Genomic DNA, 21,085 nt, shown 5'->3' on the forward strand with positions numbered 1-21,085 from the left:
TGGAGGAATGGAAGCCTGGGATAGAAAGATACTTTGATTCCTCCTGAGAAAATTTGGAAATCATCATTTTATCTGAAATTGCATTTTCAAGCTGGCAACAATTTAAACGTTCTGTTTTTTGCAATTAAAAGTAAACAAAAAAGAACAAATGTGTGAACCAAAATAAGTCTGTTTTGAGGCTGTTCTAACCCATAGGCTACCACTTTTACAACTTGGGGTAGACAACAAAAGGCTAGAGCAGCTGGAGGTGGTGCCAAGGACTTCCTTAAGGACAACCGAAAGGAGATCATTACAATTTGAGAGAAACTGACCTCCTCCTTGCCTTCCGGTCTTAATTCTGGAAATATCCACCAACCATTTTTTTTGTTTACTGAAGTAAAACTGAGATAACATTGTATTATTTTCTGCTGTACTATATAATGATTCAACATTTATATACACTGCAAAATGTTCACCACATTAAGTCTATTTACCATCTGTCATCATACAAAGTTACAACAGATTGTGATGAGAACTTTTAAGATTTACTTTCTTAATTACTCAGATTTGCAATTCAATATCATTGACAACAGTCACCATGCTGTATATTATATCCCCATGATTTACTTATTTTATGATTGGAGGCTTGTATTTCTCGATCATCTTTGCCCATTTTGCCTTTGCGGAACCCCCCTGCCCTCTGGCAACCACCAATCTATTCTCTGTAACCACGAGTTTGGTTTGGGTTTGTTGGCCCATTTGTTTTGTTATTTGGATTCCAATTAGAAGTAAAATCACACAATCAGTATTTGTCTCTTTTTGACTTATTTCACTTAGCATTACTATGCTTCTAAGCATAGTAATTATTGGTAATTATTATTACTTCTAAGTCCATTCATGATGCCACAAATGTAAAATTTCATTCTTTTTTATAGCTGAGTAGAATTAGAATTGTGTGTGTGTGTGTGTGTGTGCGTAACATATATACGTACACATACACACCACATCTTCTTTATCTATTCACCCATTTATGGCTATTTAGGTTGTCTACCTTGACTATTGAAAATAATGCTGCAGTCAGCATAGAGGCACATCTGTCTTTTCAAACTAGTGTCTTTATAGGGGGGAGGGGAAGGCAGATAAATACCCATAAGTGAAATTGCTGGATCTTATGATAGTTTGTTTTTTGTTTTATTTATTTATTTTTTTTTTTGAGAAACCTCCATACTGTTTTACATAGTGGCTGTACAATTTTATACTCACACCAACAGTGCATGAGGGTTCCCTTTTTTCCCCACATCCTTGCCAATGTATTTTTTTTGTCTTTTTCTTTTAATTTGAATTTTAGTTAGTTAACATTATTTTTTGTCTTTTTGATTTTAACCCTTCTGACAAGTGTAAAATATTTCACTGTGGTTTTGATCTGTATTTCCCTGATAATAAGCGATGCTGAACATCTTTCCATGTGCCCACTGGCCATCTGTATGTCCCCTTTGGAAAAATGTCTATTCAGATCATCTGCCCATATTTTAACTGTTTTTTTTATTATTATGTAAGATCTCTATATGTTTTAGATATTAACCCTTACCAGATGTATGATTTGCAAATGGAAGTTACCTATTAATTTTGTTGGTTGTTTCTTTCAGTGTGCTGAAGGTTTTTAGTTTGATGTAATCCCAATAGTTTATAGAGTCAAATCCAAAAACATGTCAGTAAGAGCAATCTCAAGGAATTTACTACCTGTGTTATATTCTAGGAGTTCTACAGTTTTTGATCTTATATTCAAGTCTTTAATCCACTGTGAGTTAACTTTTGTATTTGGTGTAAGATACTGATTTAGTTTTATTCTTTTGCATATGGCTGCTCAGCGTTTCCAACACTAAGTATTAAAGACATGGTCCTTTCTCCATTGTATATTTTTTTACTTTTTGTCATAAATTGACCCTATATGCATGGAGGTTTACTTCTGGGCCTTCTATTCTGTTCCACTGATTCACTGGTCTGTTTTCATACCAAGACCAAAGTGTTTGATTACTATGCTTTTGTAGTATTGTATGAAATCAGGGAGTGTGATGCCTCCAGCTTTATTGTTTTTACTCAGGATAGCTTTGGCTATTTAGAATCTTCTGTGATTCCATACAAACATTAGTTCTTTTGTTTTATTTCTAAGAAAAATGCCATTAGAATTTTGATAAGAATCACAATGAATTTGTGGATTTCTCTCAGTAGTATGGATATTTTAACAATATCAATTCTTCTTTCTTTCAAGTGTAGGGTCTTTCACCTCTTTGGTTAAATTTGTTCCTAAGTATTGAATTGTTTTTGATGCAATTGCTAATGGGACCATTTTCTTAATTTCCCTTTGAGAGTTGATTGTTAGGGTATAAAAATGCAACAGATTTTTGTATATTGATTTTGCACCTTGAAACTTTACTCAATTGTTTGTTTGTTCTCACAGCTTTTTGGTGGAATTCTTTATGCTTTTCTACATTCAAAATCATATCATCTGTAAAGAGTGATAAATTTATGTCTTCCTTTCCTATCTGGATGCCTTTCATTTCTTTTTATTGCCTAATTGTTCTGGCTAGGACTTCTAATACTATTCTCAAGTTCAGTAGCAAGAGTTTGGCATCCTTATACTATTTCTAATCCTAAGGGTAAAACTCTCAGCTTTTTGCCACTGAGTATGATGCCAATGCCTTAAACTTTTTTTCCCTTTCCTTTATATTTTTATTTTTTAAATAGGCTTCATTCTCAGTGTAGAGCCAAATGTGGGACTTGAACTCATGACCCTGAGATCAAGATGTGAATTGAGATCACTGAACTGGTGAACCAACTAGGTACCTCAACATCTTAAACTTTTAAAGACTGAGGAACTGGATCACAAAAGATGTCATTAAATATTCCATTCTTTCCAAGGATAATTACTGAGGACTGAATACCATGATGTAGAAAAAAAGCTATCATTACTGGCTTAGTAGAATCCATAATGGAAAAGTAAGCTAATTAAACAAGCAATTATAGTACAGTGTGATTTTCATGCTGTCCACATTGACATTGACATTGGCAGTGGAGAGAGCCCTAACCCATAGAAGAAAAACCATAGAAAACTTCCTCTAACTGTAAGTTTTTAGTTAGTAACAATTAGAGTTGATTAAAGATGGGAGAAGAGGGAAGAGTGGGGAGAACATAATACTTCTAAAAGAAGGAATACAATGAGTAAAAGCAAGAGAAAAATGGCATATTTAATTTTTTTTAATAATTCAAGCTGGTAGAACCTATTTTGGAAGGTGTAAGATAGGGAGGAAATTAAGGTAGAGAAGTAAGCAATGGCCAAATAATATGGAACCTTCTAAAGCCACGTCAAATAGCTGGAGTTGATCAAAGGAAAACAAGGAACAATGAAAGATTTATACATGGTTGTGATAATCTGATTAGATTTAGGGAATGATTTAGGAACATCACTCCTACTACCTTGCCTGGGGTGGACTGTAGGCAGGCAAGTCTAAGGAAATAAAAACAGAAACTAATACCAAGTTTAAGAACATTTCGAATATTGTGGAATAAGAAAAAGCCATCACAATGAGAAAAAGAACTGACTCTTCCTGGAGGACTAGATTCTATTCAGAGCAGAGGCTTCCCCTCATTAACCTATAAGCAGACCTCATACACACTAACACACCCCTTCAAGACTGGGCGAGTCAGTTACATATCAGAAGACCCAAACACCTAACCCAACAGATTCATGAGAGGTAATAAATAGTTACTGTTTTTAGCCACTGAATCTGGAAGTAGGTTATTACAGAGCAATACCTAACTGGTCAAAAATACCTTACTCGATTTTAGCTTATGAAAAATATCTAAGTAACCAAGTGAAATTAACTTTTCCCTAATTTTTTTTATAATTGAGGGTATTAAAAATAATCTTCCCCTAAGATTCAAATCACACACTAATATATACCCAATGTCATCAATCCTTGTACTGAATAACTGAGATTATAATTTTTATCTTGCTCGGAAAATAAATTGTCCATCAAGAGATAATTATTACACTTTTTATGGGGAATATAAAAGAAATATTGAAATCCCAACTGCTAGGTCCATGAATGTGATCTTATTTGGAAAACGGTTCTTGCAGATATAATCAAGGTGACATAAGGTCATGTTGGATTAGGGTGGGCCCTCAATCCAATAGCAGGTGTCCTAATTACAAACAGAAATTTAGACACAAGCATACAGGAGTGAAATGTACGTCAAGACAGAGAGGGAACTGAGTGAAGTCATTACATACCAAAAATTGTGAGCAGCTACCAGAAACTAGAGGAATCAAGGATGGATTCCTCCCTTACAGCCTTCAGAGAGTATGACTCTGCCTACCCTTTGTTTTCACACTTCTAACTACAGTACTGTGAGAAAAATCAACTTCTGTTGTCTTAAGCCACTCAGCTCATAGTACTGTGTTACAGCAGTGTTAGGAAATAAAAGCAGAGATTTTACTTTTTTTGGTCTGAATATTTTATGAAAGAAAAAAATGCATTTATCATAGGCCATTACTTATACTGCTTGTATTTTATTCCTAAAAGGCTTCAATATTAAGACCCGAATATTTATAGAACCTAGTAAATAAATATTTGTGTTGATTTGACTGATATTTTATAGAAATGTCTATTCCTATAAAATCATTTGGCAAAATTGCAACAACTTTTACTTCATTCCCAATACTCTTTCCATGGTGTGCAAACTAATCTGAACCACAGGAAAGCTACCACAGCTATATTCTCCAGAAAGACTTGGGAAAGGTCTCAATTTCCTATTGTCAAGTCTTAATTTACATGTTATCACCATCTTCATTAACTTCAACCTTCAGAAAAACATTAAAAATGATCTCATGATATCACCCTGTAAAGAAAGGATCTTAATGTTTCCATAAAAACTAAAGATGCTAATCAAAGGTACTGTGAAATAAAGAAAATCTTCCCTTATTATGGGAAGTTTACCTTTTAGGGAAGTTCTTTGGACCGCATGCCGTGGAGGTATTATAGGTTGAAGACTCCTGGAATAAAAATTAAAAATACATATATAAATAAATGCACTTTTCAAGTATAAATAGGCTTATGTGTAGCTGGTGCTTAACTACTGCCATTCTAAAATTAAATTAGGAGGAAATGAAAAATAAATAAGGCTGGTATGAATTTCCAGCTTGGTAGAATTGCTCAGATTAGGAGCCAGGATACCAAGTTCCTTTCTCTGCTTTGTCTTCCACTAGCTATGTGACTTTTGACAAGTCAGTTCACCACTCTATCCTTTTTTTGTTAGTATAATGGCTCTAGGAGCCTGTGATATTTTGTGGTATTCAAATTCAATAAAAAAGACAATTTCTAAAGAAAGTATATTACAAAAGCTTATAAAATAATGAAAAGGTGAACAATGAACTAGGAGATATCTGGTGGTTTTTGCTAAACATATGAAGGAGTGTAAAAGTAACAAAAACTAAACATTCCTTCCATAAATATGGTATTGTATCTTCTCTTAAAGCCACCAAGTTAAACTTTAATTGCAAAATAATTCTGTGTCTGAGAGTATTTTCCCCTGAAGCAATACTGTTTCCCTCTAAGGAAAATATATATACAATATTACTGAGAATAAATGTATATACTTATATCTTCCTCTAAGATAGATACATAACATGTATCTATAACATGTTTACATAACATGTGCATCCTCTAACCCATATTCTATGGTAAATAATTTTACATCTGAACAAACTAAATGTCTTACAGTTTCTTTCATAATTAAAAATTTAATTTTCTATACACACACACACACACACACACGGATTGGCCACTCAGAAACATCATTACACAAGTCTAGTCTAATTTACATATAAATGTAGCATAATTGATTAGGATAGAAATATTATATTTTCCTGATTAGCCATATGTATAATATCACTTCCTATGATTATGCTAGTCTCTGCTGGGTATCATAATTTATCATATATAACTACCTTTACTTTCAAGTTGATATCAATAAAGTCTAGAAGGTAAGGACCAAACGTCTTTTTTATATTGTTAGTATATGCAGAAATATAATTTATCATTTTTTAATGTTCTTGCCTACATATTTGCCCAAAATAAATAGAGTGCCACAAATGATTATAACAAATGAAAGGAAGTATTTCCTACTCAATAAATATAAATCCTATACTCAAGTTAATAATGAATCATAAATAAATCACAATTTGTTTTATTTTACCATGGTCAATCACCAGCTGCATGTATGTGAATTGGCTACAAAAGTTCAATGTGTACCTCAAAGCCTCACTTTTTCTTACATTAAGAGTAACCACTGCTAAGAAGGTAAAGTTCTATAGCTATTGGCATCATTTGTAACTCCAGCTCACACATCATTAACAACAGTTAAAATTATAATAATACTAAGAAAACAAAAAAACACAATTTTGTTCAAGGTTTCATTCTTTCTTTTCAAACTATCAAAACTTGACACACACACACATTTATATGAATATATTCTTAGCAGAATGAAAGTAAATACTATACTTGTCCAATGAAAGATACAGATCTGAAATGAAAACTTAGGTTCTAACTTTATTCATGAAATAATAATCATGTTCCTATTATTTAAAAGCCCAAGCTCCGGGACAGCTGCCTGAGATGGGATACCGGTTCAATTATTTACAGCATGTGATCTTGACCAATTCATTAACTGACACAAGCCTCAATTTCACCTGTAAACTGGGAACAATAGCATTATTCAGCCACAAAAAACAACTGAAAATTAAATAACATAATACAATTTAGGTATTCAGGCTCCTAGCTGGCATATGGCATACCAGTACTAATATTATAGTAACAGTGGTAAAAGACTCTCATGTATTATAAATGGTTGCAGGAAGGACTATACACACAAAAAAGAAAGTCAGCACCTAAAAAAATACATACTACCAACTATTTTCTCAATATCTAAAATATTTAGCATTATATTCACCCCTCTGATATTTGGAATTGCTCCCAGAGGAAACACTAGCCAAAAAAATTACCTGTTAGATGGGCTAACATGAATACATTTATTAGATTTGTTAGTTATTATGGAGCAAAGAACAATGCCCAAGAGAATGGAAGGCAGATGGAAGGGCTGGAAAAGTAAGGAGGAATATGTGGGACTGATCCCAGGAAGGTCTCTGAATCAACATCTGCACCTTAAAGACCTTATCCCATTGATAGCTCCTAGAAAGGATTGCCCTATGTACTGTGTAATCAAAACTAATTGGCTGTAGCAATTGAACAAGAAGGAATGCTTGACCCACATTACGCCTAATAGGAGTCTCTCTTGGAGATTCTAAACTGTACTACTGAGAATTCAAGGCAAGTAAAGGTGGAATTGTAAAAGAAAGTAGTCTGTTGAGAGAATCAGAATGAAACAGTCATTCAGAAAAAAACTAGGGTTGGAATAATATACTCCCTTAATCCTGATCCCCAGGAGAAACAAAGGATTAAAAATAAAAGGCCAGACAAGTAACCACATCTCCTGCCTTTTCAAGTTCCTATGAAGTCAGGTTTTACCTAGTTTTCTCCTCCTAATTAGGTCACAATCATTTTCCCTGGCTTATGGTTTTAACAACCCTTCTTTTCATGTGAACTAGTGTAGATTTCTATAACTTGCAACTAAATGGTCACTGTTTAAGACATGAGCCCAGTGAAGGCAAGCTTTCTGTGTGTAATATGTAAGTTCCAGCTATGTGCCTAAAGAAACTGAGGGAGTCATATGGATGAGTAATATAAACATACAACAAAGGTGCCTTGGTGGCTCAGCTGGTTGAGCACTAGAGTCAGTTTTGGCTCAGGTCATGATCCCACATTTCTTGACATTGAGCCCCATGTTGGACTCTGCGCTGTTAGCAGATTTTCTCTTTTTCTCTCTCTCCCCCTCCCCATTCACACTTTCTCTATCTCTCTCAAAATAATTTTTTTTTAATATACAAAAAAAAATCACCCCACAACACTATTTGCAAGAAAATCTATACACAAATTTTCTTGACTCATAAATATGATTCAGATTCATCTGTTTCTTTATTCTTACAGTTCAAAAGATTTTATATTTACATTTATTCATTTATTCCAAAATAGTTACTGGGAAAAGAAACAGAACAATATTCCTAACTTCATACTATTTGCTGACAAATCAAGCTACTACTCTACTCAGCCATCACCATCCAAACAAACAAACATCATCAAAATAAATGTAAAAATGTAATAGACTATTCTCTATATTTGAGACTGTTTCAGGTTTCTGTTATTGTTGTTGTTCTTATTGTCTGCCTTTAAGATTCCACATATAAATGAAATCATGGTATCTATGTCTGTTTGACATATTTCACTTAGTATAATACCCTCTCGGTCCATTTACATTGTCACAAAAAGCAATACTTCATTCTTTCAGGCTGAGTAATATTCCACTGTGCGTGTATATATGACAGGTTATCCAAACATCTACTGATGGGCACTTAGGTTGCTTCATTATCTTGGCTATTATAAATAATGCTGCAATAAACATAGTGGTGCATATGTCTTTTTTTTTTTTAATAGTTTATTGTCAAATTAGTTTCCACATAACACTCAGTGCTCATCCCCACAAGTGTCCTCCTCCATGCCCATCCCCCCCTCCCCCCACATCCATATGTCTTTTGAAATCAGTGTTTTTGTTTTCATAAGAGAAATATTCAGAAGTGGAAATACTGAATCATATGATACTTCTCTTTTTATTTTTTTGAGAAAACTCCATACTTTTTTCCATAGTGACTGGGCCAATTTACATTCCTGCCAACAGGGCACAAATGTTTTCTGTTCTCTACCTACTTACCAGCATTTGTTAGTTCTTAACTGTTTGATACTAGCCGTCCTGACTATTAAAGATAATATTGAGGTTTTTATGGTTACAAAAGGGAGGGGAGTAGAGAGTTAGGTCAAATAGATTAAGGGGACTAGGAGGTAGAAACTTTCAATTATAAAATAAATAAGTCAGTCATGGAGATGAAAAATATAGGGAATATAGTCAATCATACTGTAAAAGCTTTTTTGTAATAACAGATGAAAACTACACTTAGGGTGAGCATTTTGCAATGTATACACTTGTCAAATCATTATGTTGTACACCTAAAACTAACATAATATAAACTATACTTCAATTTTTTTAAAATGTCATAGCATATTATTTTTGAAATAATCTTCTTTACAAAACCATAGCATTTCAGAAGTGTATTCCTTTATATAAAGCCTGTTTCTAGCTTTACACTAATCACAATATGTTTACCACCCACCCCATACACAGACAACTATCTTCTATTGTAGGAAAATATGCATCTGTTTTATCTGGTCTTATTCTTCGATTTGAAGTTGCAAAGCACAGTACAACCTAGTCTAAAACAAGTGTTCCTTAAATATGTGCTGCCTGAATGAATGGATCCAAATTAAAACCTAAATAAGGGATATGCAACTTAAAAATTAATTCCATTTCCACTGTGTATTTTCCTGACTGCTCTTAAAAAGAAAATTCTAATGATGCCTAGATAGGTATTGAGGAAGGTCTTGATTTTATAATTAGGAATTACTTATTCTTCATTGGAAAAAAAAATGTTGAACAGCCATATTCTTATCAGGGGGAAATGTGATTTAGTTAAAAGTTTCCATCTCAAATGTGCCAGCACTCTCAGAGATGAATGAAGTAGATAGGTATACAATACCATTCCTTGAAAAGGGGTAAAGATACATGCATTATTCTTGGCTACTTTTGTGCTGTTTTACACAGGGAAAGACACCATGCATCCATTATAGGCAATGGAATAATAGCCTCTGCTGGATAAGAACCAGAGGAAAGGCTTTCATTTAATTCACTTCCTTTAAGTTCAGCTTCCTTATGTATAAAATAAGCCTAATAATTATATATCTACCTTACACTGTTTTCATGAGGGCAGAATGAGATAATCCATGCAAAGGACAGGGCCCAGTTTATAATATGCACAAAATAATTATATTTAAAAATCACTGAAATTTTATTAAAGTTTCCAATGTTAAGTCCATAACATTTACCTGATACTCTAACTTAAATTATGGTTAAAGTTTACTTGTGGATTTTATTATATACCCCAAAAAGTCACATGTGGGAATAGACAGGAAATTAATGCATGAATAAGTAGATGAATCTCTCTGTTCAGATGACTGGGTCTAGGAGTTTTGAATAAATCAGCAGGTGTCAACAGAAATGCATTGGCTTGATTACAAAGAAACCAGAAACCCACAAATGACTGCAGAGCTTCATGGCTAAATACAGCTGGAAAGAGGCAGCGGCCTGCAAGGCTTAGGTCAAAAAAGATGATTTTACTCTAGAGAACAAAAGGTCCTGATCTAGACCCTTCCTAAATACCTCAGAGGTAAAAAGTGTGTTGGATATTTATTCAAGACAAAACAATTCTTCTCAAATGACAGTTAAGAGCACAAAAATAGTCCTAATTAAAATGTCCAAAAAAACCAGTTGAGGCATCCCTAATTCTTTCAGTTCTCACAGATGTTGGATGCAAGATTAGGGGGGAGAAAATAGTGATCTCATCACTTGAAACAATCTTTTCCCCTTTCATTAGTGTCACACAGGTGGCTACCTAATAATAGACATATACAAGACCACCATCAGCCACAAGGGTCCTTTAACTGTAATCACCCTTCATATCTTATCTTTAAATAATCAGTAGATAACGCATGGATTCTGAAGTCAGATCTGAATAGGCTTTGCTACTTATCTTCTACATGACTTCAAGCAACTTATTTAACCCTTACAGTCTCAGTTTCCCCACCTAAAATCCAGAAGAGTATCACCTACCTTGCAAGGTTCTAGTAAAGATAAAATGAGAGAATGCATGACAATTATCTGTTCTCTAATAGGTTTTCAATAAGTGAAACCAAAATTATTACATTCTTTGAACACGAAAGGAAGGTATGCAGTGTGAAGGAAAAATTCAATAAGTTTCCATATTCTAAAAGACAATTGCATGTAAAGGGATTTTCCTTACATCTATCCTACTTTTTTTAAGTTATTGATGTCATTTTCCATCACCGAATTAGCAAGTACTTTTTTCTCGGGGGTGTTACTTGTTTCACAGTTAGTTGAAACCCAACCTGAACTTTCTGTGGGAGGTAAAGGTCACAAAGACATTAAACTATCCATGTTTATTTTCTAAATTTCGTTTAGCTTTGCTTGATGTTAATTTAGTATTAACATCCAGGCTACTGAACTAATACTAAGCTAGAGATTACATTTATGTGCATTTTCAGTGGGAAGTGGGATGCATTTCTTATTGTGCAGTCTAGCTACAAGCAAACAAATGGTCATTTGATTCTTTTATCATTATCCCATTGAATAATATCAACCACAGAGATCACTAATGGGTTCCCCCCACGCACTCAAAGTAAACAACAATACAACATGATACATAACAGGCTTTAGAATTGTTAAGAGATAATCATATCCTTGGGACTTTCACTGGGCATAATAAGTGGCACTGCTAGAATATGATTATCTCTCGATAACAAGGGTCCCTGCAGTTTTCACAAAGTGAGAAAAAAAAAGTCATTACTGTAGGGAAAATGTGTATTTATTTTACTGAAACATAAAGCTGACAATTTAAGCTAATGAATAGTGGCTCTCCCTGAGATGACAATATTACACAGTGTTGGAGGTTTCATGTCAAGGTTACACAGGCACTATCACCTTGAGGAGTCTGGCTTAAAGAGCCATATTCTGGAAGACTAATTTCTGGGGTCTTGACTACAAAGTAAACAGGACTCAAAGATGCTTAACAGCCTAGAGATCTATGCATCTATTTAAGACAGAGAAAAGACTGACAACAGTGATTGAAATGGCTTACACTGCTTTTCAGTTGTAAGGTTAAAAACTTGAGATTCTGAGCTTCACAAGTTGTTCCTATGTAACATAATTAGAGCAATTCACTTGAGGGGCTACAGACAGATGGTCCAGTCTACATGAGGTCCCAAGACAAACAACCAGTGACATCAAAATAGGAAATGGTGGTATATGGATTTAGAAATAGAAGAGCAGAAGAAAGAAATAGGCATGCATCCTTAGCACTGTTCTCAAAGAGAGAATTAAAAAGGTTTATACACAAGAAGAAAGCTTTACTTAAGGTTAATTCACCAAGAAAATGCTACTCACCTAAAATTACTCAGAATGGTGATATTTTCTGATCTTTCTACCTCATAAGAAGTAAACAAAAACTACTTCTCAAGTCTCCATTTATTAATCAACAAAGCGGGTAAAATAAAACTTTCCTCAGAATTAGTGAGAAAATTAGGTGCACCTGGGTGGTTCAGTCAGTTGTGCATCCAACATTGGCTCAGGTCATGATCTCATGGTCCTTGAGTTTGAGTCCAACGTCGGGCTCTGTGCTGATAGCTCAGAGCCTGGAGGCTGCTTTGGATTCTGTGTTCTGTGTCTCCCTCTCTTTCTGCCTCTCCCCTGCATGCTCGCTCGCTCTCTCTCTCTCAAAAATAAACATTAAAACAAATTTTTTAAAAATTACTGGGAAAATTTAAAATTGACTTAAAAGCACCCTGTAATGATAAAACACTCTACATTTGCCAGATATTAATATTACCAATATTTGGAGAGATTAATTTCATAAACCTTAAAATGAGGTGAGAATGCATCATTTCTCAAAGGTTCTGCCAGTGATGGGGCTTAACTTTGTAAGAGATAATGCTAGTGGAGAATACGTAACAGTCACTTTGCCATAATATGTTTGGAACTGCAAACTTGGCATTGTGTCCCATCAGATACTGTCCTAAAAAGAATCTAAAGACTAACAAATAGGTACAAAGGTGTGAATTTTATGAGTTTACAACAACAAAAAACCAGAAATTCCATTGCTCTAAACCAGTGACTATCCACCAGAGGCAATGTTCTGGCAAAGTCCAGAAACATTTTTGGTTGCACAAAATGGGGGTTGGGGGAAAGGGTGGTTTGCTACTGGCATCTAGTGGATAGATGACAGGGATGCTTGATAATCCTCTCATAACACGCAGGACCCTGCTCTAAATACAGGCACTATTTGCACCTCACTCATAATTTGAATGATCTATATCACTAGGTGTTCACATCAACGATTCAGTGCTGTGAAAACTACTACATCTGCCTCTACATCTTAGAAATAGTGATGGAAAATAATTCTCTTCAAAATATTGAAGCCTACATATACAAATGTAGGCTTCCTAGCCCTTTAAATTTCCATTAAGAAAAATTATCAGGTTTGGCTACATTTAATTCTGTCTTTCCCATTGGGAAAACAGGGGAAATGTCAATGTGTTGGTGATCTCCAAAACCAGAAAATGAAATTTTCCAGGGTTCACCATTATCACAAAAAATTGAAACAGTTATAATGACAACCTGTCACTCTGCATTTCCAAGACATACATTATGCCAATACTTGACATTCCACAACAGCCTAATATGTCACATTATGTGACACGATATAAAAATATATTGGACACTTAAAATTTGATATTTTCTATAAGTGCATGCTCTTTATCTGAGTTTTACCAATTCAGGGAAAGGAAATACCTACATGTCTGCCCAGCAAATGGAAGATAAATGAAATGGAGCATAAATCACAACATGTAACTGTAGAATGACAGGATCCAAATATTTTCACATGGCTAATTTCATATGCTCTAAGAAGAAATACAGCATATATTAGTGATTGAGAGAACAGAATCTGGCTTTCAAAGCTCAAATCTCCATATTCTAGCTGAGTGACCTTTAGCAAATTACTCACTCCCTCTGTGCCTTATTTTCTTCATTTATTAAATGAAAGTACCAATCTTTTTTGCCTCCTTGGGCTGTTATGAGGATTATATACATTAATGTTTACCAAGTGCTCCATACACAGTAAAGGCTATTAAGTGGTTACTTGTAACATAAAGAAACACCTCTATATAGCAGAGTGCATTATCCCATTTTATAGAAGAGGAAACCTAAGTTCCATGTATTTATATAACTTTTCTCAGATATTACTGATTCCTTTCCTTGAGCTTATTGATGGGGACTGTCCTGTCCTCATAAGCTCTACTGGACTTCATTCCTAGAGACTTCTGTGCAAGTTCTCACTTTGCTGAGCATGAATTAAATACACAGTGCACATGCAGTAAATGACATAATGGAATGTAGGGTGAAGGAAACATTGCCTGGAGGCCTGAGGGGCTCACAATCTGGTTCCTCAAGACAGAAAATCTGCTCATGGCCATACGGGACTTGTACAAACAGGTAGTCTTTGCTTTCTGAAAGTTCCTGTTATGCCAATTCACTTCTAGGAAAGACCTACATTAGCAGAGTACCTGTGTTACCTACCCAAAAGAAATATGAAGAAATTTGCTTTTAATTAAAGAACAGCAAAAAGTGCAAAGTGTTCAGTGTTTGTTTTGCGTTCAGTAGTTACAGAGGCAGTGCATAACCTGAGCACATTGCCGAGCTCCTTCCCAGGAACTACAGGCAGTATCAGCCATGGTAGCTTTGACACAGTACCGTGACTGAAAGAGTTTGTGCTTCACCTTGACTTATTTTGTGCATTCATTACCATGATGTGTCCTAAGCTATCAGAAAAGTCTGAGAGAGGTTATTTTTGGGGTCTGAGAATGTTCAAAAATTTTCTGTACAAATTAATGGTAATTGTTTTTTGTTTTTGCCATTAGGGCTATCAAGATTTCATAGAAACACTCTACTTTCAGAAAGCAGGGGAAACCCATAATGGAAACTGTGGTAAGGGCTCTGAAGTGAAATTTCAATCTGGAAAAATAGGGATAATAGAGGTCACAGTTTTCAATACTGTGGTCATAGGACTTCTGGTGGTACATACTATTATTTTCTGAATATTATAAATCTATGTGTATTTAATCTGTATGAATATGTGTATATTTATTTTTGTATTTATCTTCCATTTATAACACATTTTCTTCTATTCATATTATTGATATAAACATTCTTCATAAGCACAATTTTAAGTAATTAAAAATTTATTAGACTGGAGCAACTGGGTGGCTCATTAAGTGTCTAACTTCAGCTCATATCATGATCTCACAGTTCGTGAGTTCTAGCCTTGCATCAGGCTCTGTCCTGATGGCTCAGCCTGGAGCTGGCTTCAATTGTGTCTCCCTCTCTCTCTGCCCCTCCACCAACTGTGTGCGCTCTCTCTCTCTCTCTCGCTCTCTCGCTCTCTCTCTCTCTCAAAAATAAACATTAAACTTTTTTAATTCATTAGATTTATAGACAGTGTTAAGTAGAAAAGAGGATACTCTATTATGCACCTGTGTTAAAAAATATGACCATGGCATATAAAAGTCCAGAATTGGGAGAAAACCAGCATATACAAAGGGAAATTCTGTATGAGTAATCAGGTATAAGAGCCTAGAATGGGGGTTACAAACATGGTTCCTGCTTTTCATTAGAAACAAGTATTTATTCTGGTTCTCTGGAGGAGGATTACTAGTTCACACCATGCACTTGAGAATGTGTACCCTTTCCCATATTCAGTGCTACTCATGGTCCAGAAAGAGAACTATATCATGGTTTTCTTTAAAGATATAAGTACTAATTATACAGTGACATATTTTTGAAGGGAAACACATCCACAACAAAATGTAAAATATAAAGCTTCCTCAAATGGGAAGAGACCTGCTGATGTAAAAGCCAAGTGCCTCTGAAACAAATGGCTGCTGAACCCAAAAACAAATCTGAAAGGTCAGTGTGTGTTTACAATATCATCGAGTATTTTGCTATTACCATGAAGAATGAAAGACCAACTAAGCAGCATAAAGGAGATGAAAGAAATAATATTTTACAACGTACTGAATTGAGCTACACACACAATAATTTCCAGGATTGATTTCCTGTCTACTTTTGAAGCAAATAGCCATCAATTTGGAAATCCATGCACAACTATGTGAAGAATGCAAACATTTCCTACTCAGTGGGAGATTTCTTTAGCCTTTCTTGAAAGAAATTTAAAACCCCCCCCCCACACACACACACTTCTACTGAGAATTGTATAATTCATACCAACATGAAATTTCCCTAGCTCACTATAAATCAGTTATGGCTTAACTGAACTCCAGGGTAGACACTGCAACATTTGAAACAGTTTGAAAATCATATTGGAGTCCCACATTTTTGTAGGTAGAAAATTATTCTATGTGTAGTCCAAGTCCTAGAAAGCCTGGTAAACTGGTAAATAGGCTTTATTTGGTAACAGAAATGCTGGTTCAAACCTAACTACCTCATTTATTCCTTTATGACCAGAGGCAAAGTATTCTCTCTTAGCTTCAAACTCCGCATTTGTAAAATAGGGACCATGATACCTTTATTGCACAGGGCCTAGCACATAGTACTAATTCAAACATAGTGGCAGCCACTCTTCTCTTCCTTCATCTGAAACCCCACTGTCTCATTCCTTCTTCATAAGGACCAAGTCACCTGATGACTGAGTTGTCAGACTAGGGAGGTTACAGGAATCATTGCTCAATTTCTCCTCATAGTGGATACATGCAAAAGTATATTTCTTTAATGGTTTGCTTAATTCCCTAAAATAAATATTTCTTCTTTTCACTCTGAACCATTATAATTTTCAAAAAAATGAGTTCAAATACTATAGGAAAAATTCATTTCTAACATTTCTAATTATGCATGTTTAGTTTTAAAGTATACACATGTATTATTAAACTATACACATAATTAAATATAAGCAATTATTTAAGATTACATAAAATTTATAGACAGTAATTCACATATGTTTCCCAAACTTAAAAGATACTTTTTAAGGAGGATATCCAGATGGCCAACAGACACACGAACAGCATCCCTCCTCATCAGGGAAATACAAATCAAAACCACACTGAGATACCACCTCACGCCAGTCAGAGTGGCTAAAATGAGCAAATCAGAGAACTCTAGATGCTGGCGAGGATGTGGAGAAACGGGCACCCTCCTACACTGTTGGTGGGAATGCAAACTGGTGCAGCCCCTCTGGAAAACAGTGTGGAGGTTCCTCAGGAAACTAACAATAGAACTCCCCTAGGACCCAGCAATAGCACTGCTAGGAATTTACCCAAGGGATCCAGAAATGCTGATGCATAGGAGCACATGTACCCCAATGTTCATAGCAGCACTCTCCACAATAGCTAAAACATGGAAAGAGCCTAAGTGTCCATCAGTGGACGAATGGATCAAGAAGATGTGGTTTATCTATACCATGGAATACTACATGGCAATGAGAAACAATGAAATCTGGCCTTGTGTAGCAACATGGATGGACCTTGAGGGGGTTATGCTTAGCGAAATAAGTCAGGCAGAGAAGGACAAATATCATATGTTTGCACGTATAGGAGGATTAGGAGGAACTTAACTGAGGACCATGGGGGAGAAGAAGGGGGGAAATGGTGGGGGAGAGGGAGAGAGGCAAACCATGAGAGACTCTTGAATGCTGACAAAACCTGAGGACTAATGGATGTGGGGGGGAGGGAGGATATGGGCATGGAGGAGGGCACTGGTGGGGATGAGCACTGGGTGTTATATGGAAACCAAATTGATAATAAACTATTTGTAAAAAAAAATACTTTTTATAAAAGATACTTACTATTCTTTATAAAAAGGGACTATTACTATGTTGAAGGGGCTTAGTACTTCTTTACAACAAAGGGACTAATAAGTCTTATTAGTCTACTGAGACTTATTAGTCCCTTTGTTGTCAAGAAATACCTAACTACAGATAAAATTTAAGGCTTCCAATTTTGGCCTTTTCAGAGTAATGGGTAGCACACTTATTTTAACCTTGTAAACTACTATAAAACAACAATATATATGAAAAAAAAACTGATTTCGGGCATTAGACAAGAGACCGCACAAAGCTGTGATCCTTTAGAGAAAGGACACATGTAAAGTAAGCTCCTGGTTTCTCCTGATTACTTCTACGGGCACTTTCCAAACCACAGCAAAGAGAATTGAAGCCCAAACTGAGAGCAGAGGTCTTGCTGTGTAAAACAAATTGAAGTTTGGGCTATTTAATACAGTTTGGAAATCAGAGAGTTAGATATTGAAAAGAAGTGTGCTGCCTAAAGAAGGATGTGTAGACCTTGCTCAGAGGTCCAGTTGAGTTGTTGGTTGAACACTACATTGCAGGGCATCAGGCAAGTCTGCACAAGGCCTGGCAGAGAAGAGCTACTGGGGGACTGAGATGAACACAATCCAAGGTTTCCCAGGGCTGGAGATGTTGGAGTTCCAAAAGCCAGAGTAGAAAACACACTAGGAGCACTCTAGGTATTCAACTGAGATCATAAAAAGGTTCACTCTTAAATTTTTGAGGACCAAAACCTTTTAGTTACATGGATACCACCCTGGTATTTAATATATCAGAAATTAAAAATGAAACTTCTATAAATACTATTCATTTCATAATGATAATAAATCCACTCCATATTTACATAAATTTCACATCTTATGGAAAAATAACTGTTATCTGCAACAACAACAAAAAAAGCAGAGATAAGAGTGCATGTTTTACACATTTGCCAATCATTTAAAGGTCTGCTCTACTGAAGATAATGGATTCTTGTATTTTTCTCTACATTTAGTCTTACGTGATATCATATGTCATGCAACCTCTGGAAAAGTCCACTGCACACCTGTGATAAACTGAGACAGAGACAAATATTGGGTGGCACCAAAAACAGGTGTCTCATCTGGCTAAGCATCTGACTATTGATTTCTGTTCAGGTCATGTCCTCATGGTTAATGAGACTGAGCCCCAAGTCAGGCTCACACTGACAACATGGAGCCTGCTCGGGATTCAATCTCTCCCTCTCTCTCTCTCTCTGCCCTGCCCCGGCTCGCACTTGCTTTCGCTCCCTCTCAAAAATAAACAGACTTGAAAACAGATAAATCTTGATATTTGAAAAAATGTTTGAAATGAATGACCACCTGAAAATCTTGGTTACCCCCAAAGGGTTCTCTGGACCTGACTTTGAGAACTATACTAAGAAGATACCTTAGAAGTAGAAAGAAGGAACCCCTCAGAAAGATTAAAACAGCTAGAAAATATATGTGAGGAAATTTGGCGGAAAGATTTTCATAAAGAAGTTTCAGCAGAATTTTCTTTTCAAAGGACCTCTGATTTGCAAGGGAATCATTCCTTGTGATTTTGTTTTCAGAGCTACTCAATTGGTGGGAGAAGGAAGGGTAGATAGGGATTAGTTGATCTAGGCTGGTCCATTCCCCTGTAAACTGCTAAATCAAGAGAACACCAAGGCCACAAGCTGACTCAAGTATTTCCTGAGTTTAATTATCAATTCAGGAAAGGTGAATCCTTTACTTTTGAGAACAGGCTCAAGGTTCTCAGGAGCCAACTATCTCTGTCCCAGCAACAGACAGAGGAAAACAGAGGTCAGACACACAGAGAAACAGCCCAATGAGAGTAAGTTAGAACCCCTGGACTAGGGGTGCCTCAGTGGCTCAGTCAGTTAAGCGTCCGACTTCAGCTCAGGTCATGATCTCATGGTTCATGGGTTCGAGCCCCGCGTCAGGCTCTGTACTGACAGCTAGCTCAGAGCCTGGAGCCTGTCTTTGGATTCTGTGTCTCCCTCTCTCTCTGGCCCTCCCCTGCTCACACTTTCTCTACCTCTCTCTCAAAAATAAATAAAACATAAAAAAATGAACCCCTGGACTAAACAAACTCTGCTTGCAATGAGTCCCTGGATTTGTCAATTATACAATTAAAACTGACACCAAAAGAATCTTCGTAGTATCCAGAAAAATGACATCCCTGCCCTAAATAAAGCAAGCCACATCTTAAGTTGCCTTCTTATGCTTTTGGCTAACAAAAAAAACAGTATAGCTTTCATAAATTTCATCCCTCACAGAACACAAACACGTTGTGCAATATAAAATAGGAGTTTCTGTCTGCCTTAAAAGAAGTAATAGTGGAGCATCTGGCTGGCTCAGTCAGTGTAGCATGCAAACCTTGAACTCAAGATTATGATTTCAAGCCTCATGTTGGTTGTACAGATTACTTTAAAAAATAAAATATTTTAAAAAAGGAAGCAATGTCATGGGAAAAATACTAGACACATCGTCTAACCATTTTCTCCATCATTCCTCTATTCTCACCCCACACTCTGCTCTGAAAATCTAAGCTTTCTAAGTCAGACCAATGCCAGAGCCCTGGAATTCATTCCTTACTCTAGACAATGCCTCTCAACTGGGATCAGTTATGCCCCTCCCATACCACAGGACACTTTACCATGTCTGAAGACATTATTTTAGTTGCAGAGGGTGTGTTAATGGCATCTAGAGCCCTAGTATGTGGCTAAACATCCTATATTTAACAGAAGGCTCATGTAATGTTATGTTCCACAACAAAGGATTATGCACTCCAAAATGTCCATAGTGCTGAGACTGAAAAGCCCATATCAAGGAAGTACCTTGGTTTAGGAATTATTTTCCACCATTTTCCTCCCCTACCTATCAGCATGAACACAGAACCACCTGCATGAAGCGGTGTAGTCCCACCACTGGCTGCTACCAACACAAAGTTGTTTATACCTTCCTCACCCTTCTGCACTCTGGAGGGAATGCCCTTCTCATTCAAGTTTGTTCAGTTCCAACACAGCAGGTTCCTTACCAAGAAGACTATCACAAACCTTTACTCCCACCATATCTTCCAACCAGAGAGTTTTGAAGGGCCTTAGTTCTGGTAGAGTTAGTATCAAATCTCATTTCACAAGCAGACCAGAGCACATCTAGTTAAAACGTGCCACATTCAGCAGTAACTGGGTGGCTCGATTAGTTGAGTGTCCAAATCTTAATTCTCTCTCAGGTCATGACCTCACAGTAGTGAGACTGAGCCCCATGTTGGGCAGTACATTCAACATGGAACTTGCTTAATATTCTTACTCTCTCCCTCCACCCCTCTGCTCACACTCACACGTTGTCCCTCTCCTCTCCCCTCCCCTCCTCTCCCTAAGCCTCCTCTCCTTTCCTC

The 21,085-nt window shown here is 36.1% G+C and overlaps 1 protein-coding gene across 6 annotated transcripts in view; it reads right to left on the reverse strand.

Annotated features, from left to right (window-relative positions):
- CNTN4 (contactin 4) overlaps nucleotides 1-21,085 on the reverse strand; it is a 902,287-nt gene that overhangs the window by 670,440 nt on the left and 210,762 nt on the right. For all 6 annotated transcript variants that reach the window (XM_077772911.1, XM_077772904.1, XM_077772907.1 and 3 more), the window contains one exon: nucleotides 4,977-5,032. The gene's annotated coding sequence lies outside the window, so the exon portion shown is untranslated. The remainder of the gene's footprint in view (nucleotides 1-4,976; nucleotides 5,033-21,085) is intronic.

The sequence above is a fragment of the Crocuta crocuta genome, unplaced genomic scaffold (assembly GCF_008692635.1).
Source record: "Crocuta crocuta isolate KB4526 unplaced genomic scaffold, BGI_CrCroc_1.0 scaffold489, whole genome shotgun sequence".
In the NCBI taxonomy this organism is placed as follows: domain Eukaryota; kingdom Metazoa; phylum Chordata; class Mammalia; order Carnivora; family Hyaenidae; genus Crocuta; species Crocuta crocuta.